General features: G+C 44.5%; 1 pseudogene; it reads right to left on the bottom strand.

Moving 5' to 3' along the window:
* The window catches only part of LOC124252035 (zinc finger protein 709-like), a 112722-nt pseudogene extending 100620 nt beyond the window's left edge, over nt 1-12102 (bottom strand).
* Between the last annotated feature and the right edge of the window lie 1055 nt (nt 12103-13157).

Raw genomic sequence — 13157 nt, 5'->3', positions numbered from 1 at the left:
CTCGCCAGTGTGAATTCTTTCATGGATTCGAAGATAACTGGAGGAAGCGAATGCTTTACTGCAGTGTTTACATTCGTAGGGTTTCTCTCCTGTATGAGTTCTTTCATGTCTTGAAAGAATACCGAAAGAAGTGAATGCTTTACTGCATTTTTTACATAGAAAGGGCTTCTCTCCAGTGTGAATTCTTTCATGGATTCGAAGAGAACTGGAAGAAGTGAATGCTTTACTGCATTTTTCACATTCATAGGGTTTCTCTCCAGTGTGAGTTCTTTCATGTTTTTGAAGATATCTGGAAAAAGTGAATGCTTTACTGCATTGTTTACATTCATAGGGTTTCTCTCCAGTATGAGTTCTTTCATGTGTTTGAAGTAAAGTGAGATAAGTGAAGGCTTTCCCACATTCCTTACATTTATATGGCTTCTCTCCATGTTTTTGATACTCATATGTTTTATGTTCACTGTGACATCTAATGTGCATTTTCAGCAATGAATGATGTGTGAAAGCTCTTCCACATGCACTGCATCCCCATGGTTTAGCTCCTGTAGTTTTCTTGTTCAGACTGAGATTTGGAAGAAGGCTGACATTTTCTCCACACTGACTATCCTCTTCACTTTCACAGAGTCTCCCTACCATACGCTTTCTGTACAAATGAGAAGCACACTGTTAGTGATTTCTCTATCAATGATTTTATATTTCTTATGTTTATTATGATTTATAGGAAATGTTTGTTTTCTTCCTTCTGTAAATTCTCTGAAATAAATATACTGAATTTTCCGCTATTATCCAAACAGCAATATTCATAGCTCTGATTCATTACTACTATTAATAAGTAAAATATATTGCAAAACGTGAATCACTACATCACATTTCAGAAAGTGTACTTGACGAAAATCTTTGAAGAATACCTAAATGTGAAGCAAGGGCTATTTCTTTTGTTTGCTCTTTTTAAAACAACTGTCTTGACGTGCAAGGATTCTTACATAAGACAGAGCTTTCTACTGTCACTCACCGGAGTTTTCTCCCCAGGTCTTTGTACTGATCTTCAATATCATGACCTTCCCATGTTATTCCTGAAATGCAGACAAAGAACGTTTATTCCAATTATTAGAAACTATAGAAGAATATTTAGATTCTAAGTATGTGATAATCGATGACCATTTCTACTTTACTAACAACCTCACCTTTCCACATTCTACACTTTAGAACCCTGTTGTTTCTTTTCTTTTTGAGGAAGATTAGCCCTGAGCTAACTTCTGCTGCCAATCCTCCTCTGTTTGCTGAGGAAGACTGGCCCTCAGCTAACATCCGTGCCCATCTTCCTCTACTTTGTATGTGGGACGCCTGCCAAAGCATGGCTTGACAAGCGGTGCCATGTCCACACCCGGGATCTGAACCAGTGAACCCTGGGCCGCCAGAGTGGAATGTGTGAATGTAACCGCCATGCCACCAGGCCAGCCCCTTGGAACACTCTTGATGGTCAAGCAGCACTTGCTCTCTCATTAATGCAGTGACAGAATGTCCTCATTCTTACCTACTGAGGCCAGATGCCTGGAGGTTTCCCACATCACATCTCTGTGGAGTCTCTTCTGTGAAGGATCCAGTAAAGCCCACTCCTCTGGGGTGAAGTTCACAGCCACGTCCTCAATAGTCACTGAGTCCTAAAAGACCACAAATGTGTGTAGATTACGATACGTGAGCCTGACAGCACTGGGGATCTGTACTCCAATTCTAGGAAGGTTACATGGGATTCTATAATCTCCAAACATTTATTCTATGTTGTGATCATCACAAACTCGCTGTCTTCTGTACACAATCTCATCAATTTAACAATATTATGAATACGTGGAAATATTTACACAGTTTTACTGTGATGACATTACATCTGATTTCTCTCTAATAACAAGTTCCAGAAAAGGTTGGGAAATGACAGAAATGCTATACAAATGAAGCAAATATCTTTTGTGGACCAACGATTCTTCGTAAGAAAACTTGTTTCATCTTCTTCCATATTACCCACCGGTTACAGCACTCCATGAGGCAGAGGGTGAAATCTAAGGGATGTGTCAGGGCATAGAAACACAGTGAATAACTGGAAGCTTTTTGGTCTGGTCCCGTCACCAAACTGAGAGTCCAGGAGGCCTGTGAAATCACACTTTGACCAAGCCCAGCTGCCCACACTGTCCTAAAGTACTCCAGGCCATTACAGGTAAGCAAATGCAGCTGGCTGAATAGAAATCCTCTTGTGGTAAAACGTTGCTTTAACTTGTGTAGTATCTATCATACACTCGGTTCTACCCTTCTCACTCTGTATGATTTGATGGGGCTGAAATTATGATGAACTGAGAGCTCAGGCACAAGGAAGAAGCCATGAAAACTTAGACCACAAGATCCCTACACTCACTGGCCTCAAAGCTACTTGTCACCATTTTTAGAACACACTCTGAGATAATAATGTGCCATAAGAGCTCTTTCTAGTCAAATGTCAACGGAGTACCCTGAGCTTTGCTCCCCTTGAAGGGTAGGTTAAGAGCTGCAGATTGGGGCTGGCCCCGTGGCTGAGTTGTTAAGTTCATGCACTCCACTTTGGACATGGCACTGCTCATTAAGTGATGCTGAGGCAGCGGCCCACATAGCACAACCAGAGGCACTCACAAGTACAATATATAACTACGTACTGGGGGGTTGGGGTAAAAAAGCAGGGAAAAAAAAAAAAAAGAAGATCGGCAACAGTTGTTACCTCAGGTGCCAACCTTTAAAGAACACAAAAAATAGAGAGCTGCAGATTGCAAGGGAGCTCCCTGAAGTCCACAACGGTTTGATGTTAAATTGGCCCATGATTATAAATTTGACAGTGGCTTGCTCCAAAAGAACATAAAATTTCCTTTCTCCAACTTCAAGAGGAACTGTTTCCTGACCACCCACTCTGGATGATGCCCTGCCGCCTTCTGATCCTGCGCCTAAGGTGCTTAGAAGCTGTCATTCTTGATCTCACAAGAAGAAAATGAACAAACTTGAGATGTACAACCCTTCTTAGATCCAGGAGAGCCTTGAGGTTCCAGGACAAACCAGAGTCTCCAAACTTGGGAAAGACAAAAAGAAAGATGGCATTTTGGAATCTGCCCCACATGTTCTGTTCTTAATAAGGCCTGTACTAAAAAACAGAAATCTATTTCCCCAGAGTCTAATGCAAGGTCAAAAATCACAGGAAAGACAGAACCCAATTTCCATGAAGCCTAGGACAGCCTCTACAAGAGAAGGTTTAAAATCCACATAATGGGAAAACCTGAAGGAAAAGAAAAGCAGAGCGAGACAGAGGAAAACGTGAAATAGTAATGACCAAAATACCGTAAAATTAATGACAGCCAGAACACTGTCCGTCCAGAAAGCTCAGGGAAAACTACAATAAAGTACAAAGTGCACACCCAAGGGTATCACCGTGAAACTAGAGACACATCACAGACAGAGAATGTACTGAAAAATCCCAGAGAAGAAACACACCTTCGACAGAAAGAAACAAAGATTTGAGTTAAATCGGACTTCTTCTCAAAAACCATGCAACAACAACAGAGGAGACTGAAAGATTTAAAGTGTTGAAAATAAAACCCACTTTCCCAGAATTCAGTCAAGCAAAATTATCCTTCAGTACAAGGACTTTCTAAGACAAAATTGGAGGAAATTCGTCCCGAGTACACATACTTTGAAGGAAACTGTTCAAAAGTTTACAGGAAAGAATGTAAATGATAAAGGTAGGGGATTAGAAGAAGAAAAAATGAGGGGAAGTATCTTTTATGTTTCCTATAATTAATACAACAGATGACACTTTGTTTAAACTAATGTGAGGAAGAATGTATTTGGTAATGAGAAGCTTCCGGCAAGAGAAATAAATGACAGCAATGTGAGAAGACACAGGAAAAGGAAAATTGGGGACAGCGTGTAAAGAGGTACTTGCACACAGTGAAGTGGCACAGTGTCACTTGGCAGAGGGGTGGCTTAGTTGTAAATGTACGCTGAAAATTTAAGGGGAACCACTAAAATGTGTGTAACAGATATGCTAAGAGAGGGGGAAAAAAGAATTACAGTAAATGCTCAATTTTAGCCAGAGAAGGTGGCAAAAAGATAAAAACAAAGGTAAAAACGGAGAAAGTAAAAATTTGCGTAAATATTAATCCAACTGAATCAATAAAAACTTTAATCATCAACGGTCTCATTACACCTGAAAGACACAGTAATAGATTTCAAAAAATACCATTATAGGGGCAGCCCTGAGGCTAAGTGGTTAAGTTCGTGCACTCTGCTTCAGTGGTCCAGGGCTCGGATCCTGGGCGTGGACATGGCACCACTCATCAGGCCATGTTGAGGCAGCATCTCACATGCCCCAACTAGAATATATAACTATATACTGTGGGGATTTGGGGAGAAAAAGCAGAAAAAGACTGGCAAGAGTTGTTAGCTCAGGTGGCAATCTAGAAAGGGAAAAAAGAAAATGACTGGCAACAGATGTTACCTGAGGCGCCAATCTTTAACAAAAAAACAGATCATTATATGTTGTCTACAAGAAACCCACTCTAACTATAAAGTCAGAGACAGATGAAGGGTAAAGGGATGGAGAAAAACAGACCATGCCAACACGAATCCAAAGGAAGCTGCCAGAGGAATAGACATCATAGACAATGCAGATTTCAAACTGAGGAAGATGCAGAGATAGAGGGGCAGTAGGTACGGATAAAGGGGCCTATTCTCTGAGAAGGCACAGCAAAGCTGCATGTGTACCTGCCTAACAGAGGAGCAACACACGTCAGGGAGGAACTCATCGAATGCAGGAGAAAGAGACAAATCCAGTACCACAGCTGTAGAAATCAACACCCCTCATCAGGAATTAGACATTTCAGTAGGCAGGAAGTGAGGAAGGACAGACGTGCAATGAACAGCACTGCGAAACTGCTGGGTTTCACTGTAATCTGTGGAAGACTTCACAGAACAGCAGAATATACATTCTTCTCAGGTTCACATGGAACATTCACCAAAACCAACCACATTCTGGGACATAAAGCACACCTTAACAAATCTGAAAGAACAGAAATCATGCAAAATATTCTCTCACACCACATAGGCATTCCTCTAGAAGTCAATACCAGCAATAGTCGGAAAACCCCCTCATATGTGGAGATCCAAAAATACACTTCTAAACTACAGAGAATCAAACTACAAGTCTCAAGAAAAATGAAAAATTATTTTGAACTAAAAGAATGAAAACACAACATAGCAAAGGTTCCTGGATCTAGCGAAAGGAGTATATAGGGGGAAATTCATGCCATCAAAGAAATACACTGGAAAACTCAAAGCTCTCTAGTCACTAATGCAAGCATGTTCCTTACCAAAGAATAAAAAGAACAAATTAAATCCAAAGCAAAAATAATAAAAATCAGAAAGGAAATGAATGTCATTGTGGGAAATCAATGGACAAAATGAAAAGAAAAAAGCTGCTTGTCCGAAACGAATATAAACTAAGAATTGAGAAAATGCAACATCCATTTATGATAAACTAGTAATAGAGGGGAACTTCCACTTCTTGAGAAAGAACATCTTCACTAATCCTGTAGCTGAATTCATGGTGTTTGTTCCAAATGATATGACTGTCTCTACGCAACAACTGGAAGAACTCACAATGACAGAAATGACTCCTGGGATTAATGAGAGAGTACAGCAAGCTTGCAGGATATGTGAGTCGACTGCTTTCCTTCTAGACTCACATGAATAGAGTCAACTGATTTTTGACAAAGAAGGAAAGGACATTCAAATGACAAAGAAGGTATTTTAAAAAACAGTGGTAGAAATAATGGATACCCACGTGCAAATACACACACACAAAACAAATGTAGTCACAGGCATCACACTTTTCAGGAAAATTAAGTCAAAACACATCACACATCTGAATGTAAAATGCCAAAGGAATAAACTCCTACAAGAGAACACAGAAGAAAATCTGGATGACCTTGTTTTTGTTGATGAATTTTCACATAGAAAACCAAAGGCAAGGTCCACAAAACACCACACCAGAAATTTCACTTAATTAAAAGGAAAGACTCCTCCTCTGAGAAAGATGGGGTAAAGGGAAGATCAACACAATTCAGAGTAAGAGAAAATGTCTGTAAAACACCGTTGGATAAATGACGGGTATGTGAAACATGCAAAGAATTCTTAAACTTTGATAGAGCAAAAAAATGCAATTAAAAATGGGCAAAAGATCTGTAGACAGCTCACCGAAGAGATCTAGATGGGAAATAAGCAAAATGAAACATAATCTTCATCAAATGTCATTAGGAAATTGCAAAGAAAACAATGGGGATCACTAAACACTTCTTAAATGGGTAAAAGTCAAAATATTCAGAACAGCAAATATCGGTGAAGATGGAAAGCCACAGGGAATCCTAGTTCATCCCAGGTGGAAACGAGAATGGGAACACCCACACTGAAGACAGGAATCTTCTTTCAGAATAAAATACACTGTCACTACACAGAGCAAGAGCCAGCAATCACGGTCGGTGGTATTTTCCCAAATGAGCTGAAACCTTATGTTCGCACAAAACCTACATAAGAATGTTTAGAAGCACTTTATTCATAATTGGCAAGAGTTAGAATTTTCAACAAGATGTCCTTCAAGTATGGAACAGTCAATCAGTGGTGCATCCAAACAATGAAACACCGTCCAATGATAAAAAGAAGTGAGGTATCCAGCCATGAAAACACATGGAGGGACCTTAAAACTTATTCCTAAGTGAAGAAGCCAACGTGACAAAGGGTCTGTAGTGTATGATTCCAAGCAGATGATATTCTGGAAACGAGAAAACTATGAGACACTACAAACATCTTTACTTGCGAAGGGTTTGGAGGTTGCAGGGAGGGATAAGTCAACAGGTGGAGCACAGAGGAGTTTCAGGGAAGCGAAACTACACTCCATGATACAGAAATGATGGGGACACGTCATTACACATTTCTCAAAAGCCACACAGTGTGTAACACACAGGGTCAAAGCTAATGTGCACCGTGCACTGTAATGCGTCCATATGGGCTTGGAAATTGTAAGAAGTGTGCCACAGTGATAGCAAATGTGAAAGAGTGCAAACTGTGTGGATGCAGAGAGAAGGGTTATGTGGGAACTGAAAATTCTAATCAATTTTTATGTAAACTTAAAACCGTTGTCTTTTGAAAAAATGATGAAGACAGACTCATTACAATTCAGCCCTTTTTTACTGAAACAAGACAGCTCTCATTCAACTGACTTCAAGATATTCTTTTTTCAAGATGGGCCCTGAGCTAACATCTGGTGCCCATCTTTTCTTCTTCTTCTCCCAAAAGCCCCCAATACATGGTTGTATATTCTAGTCGTAGGTCCTTCTAGTTGTGCCATGACTTCAACGGATCTCAGGAAGCCAGTCTGTGCTCTAGGAGCCTGAGACCCACAGGGGAGGGGAAACTTCCATCGGATGCCTTGTTGCGGAGCACAGCACTGGATCCTCTGAGAAGTGCCATGGTCACTGTGAGTAGTGTCCTGGTGACGAGTGTCCTGGTGTTGTAGACCTATTAGTGTACAGACGAGTGTGACTCTGACTTCTATTTTGGGGATCTCTGAGTCAAGAGGTTTCCAGAGTTCTTTTCCCACAACGGGGCAAGACAACTGGTTGCTTTATAGAGTTCAAGTGCCTGGGCTTAAGTTGGGTTGAAACAATCCCTTTGCTCTGACAAACTCAGACTGTGGTGTTGTCACTATAACCCAGAGGGTCAGGGTCTTTGTTGCAATAGACCCTCTGTTGCAGCGGCAGAGTGACTTAGGGGCCCTGGGGAGCCCTCTGGAATCTTGCTTCCTACTGGCTGCACCTTCCTGTCCCTTCTTTCTCTCTGAAATAACTGCTCTTGAAGGATTGACCATCGGATGGCCTCAGCTCGGTGACAGTGTACAATCATCCTCATAACCGCAGACTCCCCCTAATGTCAAGGTGACTCCAGCTTGGTGGGTCAACAGTGCAACCGAGGCCAGCACAGCGCCCAGGAGGAGCTGCCCAGCAAGCAGCAGCCCACAGTGCAGGAGCCTCCAGGCTTTCTCATCAGCCTGTCCAGGGAAGAAGGTCCAGGGGAAAGGGAGGGCGAGGCTTAAGTGTTCAGTCGTCAAACATCATCAGCATCAAACCCTCCCATTCATTACAAGAACAAACTTGGGGGACAAAAATAGGCATTCGCACTGGTAGTTTTTATATAAAGAAATGCTAACAGCATGGTGAGGCAGTGAGCAAAACTGGTCATGTAGGGAGGCTGGAGTCCGAGCAGGAGTGGGGCAGGATTGCAGGCAGGGAGTCTCCTTCAGGCAGTTTCCTCTCTTACAAATTTTTTAAACCTTCCCACGCACTACTTATTTCAAATAAGGGGAGACACGGGCTGGCCCAGTGGTACAGTGGTTAAGGGCACGTGCTCTGACTCAGAGACCTGGGCTTCACCAGTTTGGATCCTGGTCATTGACCTACGCACCTCTTACAAAGCCAGGCTGAGGCAGGCGTCCCATATATAAAATGGAGGAAGATGGGCATAGATCCTAGCTCAGGGTGCATCTTCCTCAAAAACATAAAATAAGGAGAGATTTATATACGCCATATTTTCCTATGTTTGATCACAGTTTTTAAATAACTTTTAGTTTTAACATTTCGACATAGGAAACCATTCCAAGATTTAATCCTTTAAACACTAATGGACATAAAACTGTAAAACATAAAAAATTTACCAATCTCTTTCTAACAAAAAAGACAAGGGGTATTTTGTTTTGTGCCTCCACTAGATTTACCCAGGAATAAGACTGATGTAAACATGGAAAATGTACCTGAGAACTGAAATACGCACATCGCACATCTTGAGGTTCTCTTGTCTAAATGGGAAAAAATTGTTTGTTTCCACAAATTTTTGCCTCAGTCACATCATATCTCTGAAATTACATTTTCAAACCCCAAGTGGAAATGGGAACTAGAATCAGAGGATTGCAATCTTCAACTGATAAAGGAACCCGAGGACAGAAACAGGAATATTCCACTCAGCTCATGGAAGCAGCCTGCTGGCCTGCAGTTCAGAAGGAAACCCACACTCAGAAAGGGACCATATTCCCAGATGTGAGGTGTACACTCTCCCAGTGGAGACAGATCCCCTGGAGAGGGTCAGTCCCTGGAGAAGGAGGGTGGGGACCCCTGAGCAGCCAAAGGAATGGACTCTGGGAGCCCCACACACTCTGCCTCTCCTGTGAGCATGGAGGCACTGCCTCCCTCAGGCTCGCACTCTCACAAGTGAGGAAACCTCAGCTGGATTCAGTTTAAGCTTCTGACCCATATGAACTCCAAATTCATGAACCCTTTGTCCACAGGATGGAACACCTGATCTTCACAGACTTTCTCACAATGCACAGATTACACTCTCAGTGCACCTACAGTGTGGGTACAAAAAACAAACGATGTCTAAAATGTCATGACACAACCACAACCTCAGACAGGGCATCACTCCACACCCCATGAGCATGTGCACCCCCAGCTTTCCAGGGCTCTGCAGCTCCTCTCAGGATAAAGGCTCCTACCATGGGGGTGTGAGCAGTAGGACACCTTCAGGGGAGGCCCCACAGGAAGGACAACTGGGCCTTCAAGGCCTTCCCTCTGCAGGCCCAAGGAGGCCTTAGCTTGGGTCTTGGACTGGGGGCCTCTGCTCCCCACTGGAGATGCTCTGGAACATCATCATTATTTTAAATCACACAAACCCAGTGTTGGAATAATCCAGCAAAATCACTTAAACCCAGTCCTTCCACAGAAAATAAGGGAAAAAATTATATGGCATTTCTACCACTTCAACTAGAAAAGCACAAATGTCTATTCCTTTAAGAAAAAATGTGAGTTGCTACTGTTACTGACCGAGGGCTCGCCACCTGATGCACAAAGAAGCTGAGACCATGGCACACCAGGCTTTGAAAGAAGAAACAGTTGACTGTGCCATCGACTGGCCAGGAGACAGGAGGACAGGGTGTCAACTCTGTCTCCCTCATCCAAAGTGTGGGCTGAGGCTTAAGGGAGCAGGGAAGGCCGGATGGGATGCAAAGCAGGGTGAGGTCAGACTGGCAGATCAAAACTTTCCCTTCTGCACAGGCTCCTGGCTGGCGGCGGCCTGTGACAAAGACCTTTAACATCCTGCTGTTAAGATGGGGTTAGCGGTGAGGCGTTAGCAGGAAAACCACGGTGAACAAGGGGCAAGTTGTCATGCAGATTTAACTCATTGCCTTCTCCACTGGTAAGAGTTTCTAGAGATTTAGAGTCATCCTGCCCTTCCTGGCACACAGAGGGAGGCATCCTTACAAAGGGACGTTTCTCTTAGAATGTAAATTTCCCTTACAAAAGGGTAACTTCTACTAGGTTTTCAGAGCTTTGTCTGTGTCTGCTGCTCTTTAATAATCATCAGCTCAGAATAGCCCTTATGCCAAAGACGCATGAATCGGGATGACAACTCTGTTTCTGGTCCTGTGGTGACATTATTTCCATGACAAGAAATCACACTTGAACACTTGTGGTTTGCAGGTCTCAGCCAGGGAATCTCCTTTGGAAGCATCCAAAAGTAAGGAACACACCTCAGAAACTAACGACAGACACTCAAGGGAAGAGAGAGTGAACCAAGTATTCTTAACAAATGGAACGCAACAAAGGAGTATTACATTTTTTCTGAAATTCAGCTCTTTGTTGCCTGTCTGGAACTACTTTATAGTGTCTTCCAATCTCTACTGATTAAATATATTTACCCTTCTTCCAAAACGGACACTTAAATAAGTGAATAATTGGGGCTGGCCCCGTGGCCCAGCAGTTAAGTTCGCGTGCTCCGCTGCAGGCGGCCCAGTGTTTCGTTGGTTTGAATCCTGGGTGCGGACATGGCACTGCTCATCAAGCCATGCTGAAGCAGCGTCCCACATGCCACAACTAGAAGGACCCACAACGAAGAATATACAGCTGTGTACCGGGGGGCTTTGGGGAGAGAAAGGAAGAAAATAAAATCTTAAAACAAAACAAAACAAAACAAAACAATAAAACTGAACCACTTTCTAAAAAAAAGAAATAAGGGAATAATTTTTTCTCGTTCACAAAGCTGGGGGTGTGTGGCAATGCCAATGGCACAGATCACCCATGACATTTCTCCAAGGGGAACCCCCACCCAAAGGACTTGGAATGGGATGTCTGGGCCCAGATGATCCGGGGAGAGGCACCAGGATTTCCTGCAGTGTAGTTCCCAGTGCTTATTCTCTGCTTTCCTCTCATGTGATATATCCACAGACAAATATAATCTTGAAAATAGAGCCATCCAGGGCTCTAGGGCATAATGATAAGAATTTAAAGTATTGAGTCTGTTTGAAATGTGCCATGGAGGACAAAGTGTTGATGAGGATCCTGTGAATGAAAGAGGGGAAGTGGCTTTGGGAGGGCGGAGAGGCATCTGGAAATTTACGGATTTACTGTCAGCCCCAGGCAGAGCAGCCTGTGGGGAAAGGACTGTGGATTTGAGACGCTGCTCCCCAAACATTTGGAAAACTCAGGAGAAAACGGGTGCCCTCTGAGGAGAAAGGAGGCCCTGGGGACCACAGACCGCAGCCCCATCCCGCACGGACCCGGAGACCGAGGCCCGACTGTCCTGCGGACCCTCCCGCGGGCCCCGCACCGTCTGGGACACGCGGGGCTGCGGGCGCACAGCGACCCAGAGACGCTCCGGCCCACGTCGCCGCGCGCAGGGACCACAGGACGCCCGGGGTCCGGCTGCCCGCCCCGCCCCCACGCTGGGGCCCGAGGGGCCTGAGGGCCGAGCGGCGCCACCGCGGACTCGGGGCGGCAGACCCCGGAGGGGACCGCGGGAGGCCGGGCCCGCCCCGCCGCTTCCCACTAGCCGCTCCTCCCGGTCCTCACCCCGGGGCCGCACACTCACCATTTCTAGGGCTCCTGGGTCCCCCGAGTCCTTCCTAGGACCCACAGGAGAGGCGCAGGTAAAAGCCTGACAGAAGCTGCGGCACAGCCACCCAAGAACAGCGAAACAGGCAACACGCGATTCTGAGCCCGGAACCAAACCGACGTCCACGCAGCTGCGCTGCGTAGCCCCACCCACAGCCCCAGCGCTGCCCCTGATCGAACAATTCCCGAGGACACGCCCCTCCCGAGGAGGCTGGGCTCAAAGGACACACCTTCCCCAGCTGGGCCAGAATCTGTCCTTTCTCGCTCATTTGCATTGAAACAGGACTCTTTCCCGGCCTGGGGCTGACTGTGCTCTTCCCGCAGCTTCTGTAAGACGACTTGTTGCAGGTGTGCACAGGGAATCCCTGATTCAGTTTCAAGAAGGAGCAATTACAACAAGAGGGTGGCCAACACCAGGACACACTGGAAAAGAGGCTCTTCGGTCCTCTAGGGTTCAAGGGCTTGGCGTAAGGCTGCGAGGCCACTCGTGGAACTGTGACCCTTGTTTACAAAAGCAAGACACTTAAACGTGACCTCCCCAGCTCGGATCAAGTGTCTGGCCCCATTTTGATCTTTCCGCCTTCCATCGATCAGCCTTCCCACCATCCCCGCCCCACCCCCACTCATTTGGTTCTTAGGATATAGAATCCCGGGGCCCTGGGCTCTGCTGGGAAGTTGGAACCCCACAGCCCTAGCGGGGGGCAGGGACTCTTCTCACCAATCTCAAGCAACGAGATGTGGTCACCAAATTTCCAACTGTACGTTTTCCACTGGAAGGAAGTTTCTCTTGGATCAATTTTTTCCTGTGTCCCTCGAGAACTTTCAAATGTAAACCGAGTAACATCCCTCAAGCAACTGATTCCCATTTTCAATTCTATATTGTTATGCAAATGTGGGATGCTACCGGAAACTCTTCTCCCCACCCCCTCAGCTTTAACGAGGTATAATTGACTAATAAAAGTGTCGGTAGTTAAAGATTACAACAGGATGATTTGATAGACTTTTTCTGTATTGTATAATGGAAATTAGCTGAGAGAATGGCTCTTAAAGATTCTCACCACACACACACAAAAGCTAACTGAGGTAACGGATGTGTGAAGTTGGAAATTCTTATATGCCTGGATTTTGGAACTTTACTGATTTATTTACTTCAACAGC

The sequence above is a fragment of the Equus quagga genome, chromosome 14, assembly GCF_021613505.1.
Source record: "Equus quagga isolate Etosha38 chromosome 14, UCLA_HA_Equagga_1.0, whole genome shotgun sequence".
Lineage (NCBI taxonomy): Eukaryota > Metazoa > Chordata > Mammalia > Perissodactyla > Equidae > Equus > Equus quagga.
This window is presented reverse-complemented; position numbering and strand designations above follow the sequence as displayed.